Here is a 1,318-nt window from a genome sequence, read left to right as displayed (position 1 = left end):
GCCTTGATTATTCTTCCACGAAAAATTGGGATGATTTCGCCACCCAGGATTGTAAGTATTGGAGAATGGGTTATTGAGTGGCCTTTGAAAGTTTCCCACCGCTTGAACTTGAGCATGATCCATTGGGGTGTTATTATTCATACAGATAGGGCACTGATAGACAGAATGAGCACCACCACACATTTCACACCTCACTGCCATCTGAACTGCATTAGCAGATACACTGCTCTGTTGTAACTGCTTTGTCAGAGAGGCTACTTGCACTGTTAGAGCAGTGATTACATCCATCTCATGCACCCCAGCTACCTTTCTGACTCCTGATGATCTTTCCTCAGACCACTAATGATTGTTTGTGGCCATGTCCTCTAGCAGCTCATAAGTACCAGTTGCACTCTTGCTCATAAAAGTGTCACCCGCTGCAACATCAATAATGGTTCTGGTTGTAGGACATAAACCATTGTAGAAATTCTGTACTAGCATCCACTGTTCAATGCCATGATGAGGACATCTTCTCAGGAGTTCCTTAAACCGTTCCCAAGCTTCATACAATGACTCTCCGTCATTCTGGCAAAAGTTATTGATCTCTCCCCTCAATTTAGCAGCTTTGGACGGAGGGAAGAATTTAGACAAAAATTTCTGAGCTAGATCTTGCCAGGTGATAATAGAATTTGGCTGCAGCGAGTTCAGCCAACTTTTGGCTCTGTCCCTCAGAGAAAATGGGAAAAGCCTCAGCTTAATTGCATCGTCACTCACCCCATTATATCTGAAGGTTCCACACAACTCCAGAAAATTGGACAAATGGGTGTGAGGATCTTCAGAAGGTAACCCATTGAATTTCACAGAGGACTGCACCATTTGTAGAATAGCGGGCTTGATTTCAAAGTTGTTGGCCTCTACAGCTGGTGGGCGTATACTATTTTGTACTCCCGTTAGAGTGGGCAGCACATAATCCCTCAGGCTCCTCTCAGCATTGTTCTGAACCTGACCCCCTTGTACAATTCCAGGAATTAGAACATTCCTGCCATCCCCTTCATTCTGTGCCATCTTCACAGATTTCTGGGCCTCCCTCTTGCTCTTTCTGATTTGCTTGCAAGACTTTTCAATCTCAGGATTCAGAGGAACAAGTGTGTCTTTTCCTCTTCTGCCACGCATATACCAAAATTCACCTGAGATAGACAAATTAAGCAACTAAACAGATTAGAAACAAGAGAAATTAAAATCAAATTAGAATAAAAATTAATTAGACTGATATTGATAATTATTTTCAGTCCCCGGCAACGGCGCCAAAAACTTGTTGCGATACTTTTGCTATGCAAGT

General features: G+C 42.9%; 1 non-coding gene across 1 annotated transcript; it reads left to right on the top strand.

Annotated features, from left to right (window-relative positions):
* Window positions 1-490: 490 nt before the first annotated feature.
* On the top strand, window positions 491-597 carry LOC133813593 (small nucleolar RNA R71). The gene has a single exon (XR_009884603.1). It is a non-coding gene; the product is annotated as a small nucleolar RNA R71 (small nucleolar RNA).
* The last annotated feature ends 721 nt before the right edge of the window (window positions 598-1,318 follow it).

This window comes from Humulus lupulus, chromosome 1, assembly GCF_963169125.1.
Source record: "Humulus lupulus chromosome 1, drHumLupu1.1, whole genome shotgun sequence".
Classification (NCBI taxonomy): Eukaryota; Viridiplantae; Streptophyta; class Magnoliopsida; order Rosales; family Cannabaceae; genus Humulus; species Humulus lupulus.
The sequence above is the reverse complement of the archived record's forward strand: the minus strand, read 5'-3'. Positions and strand labels throughout refer to the sequence as shown.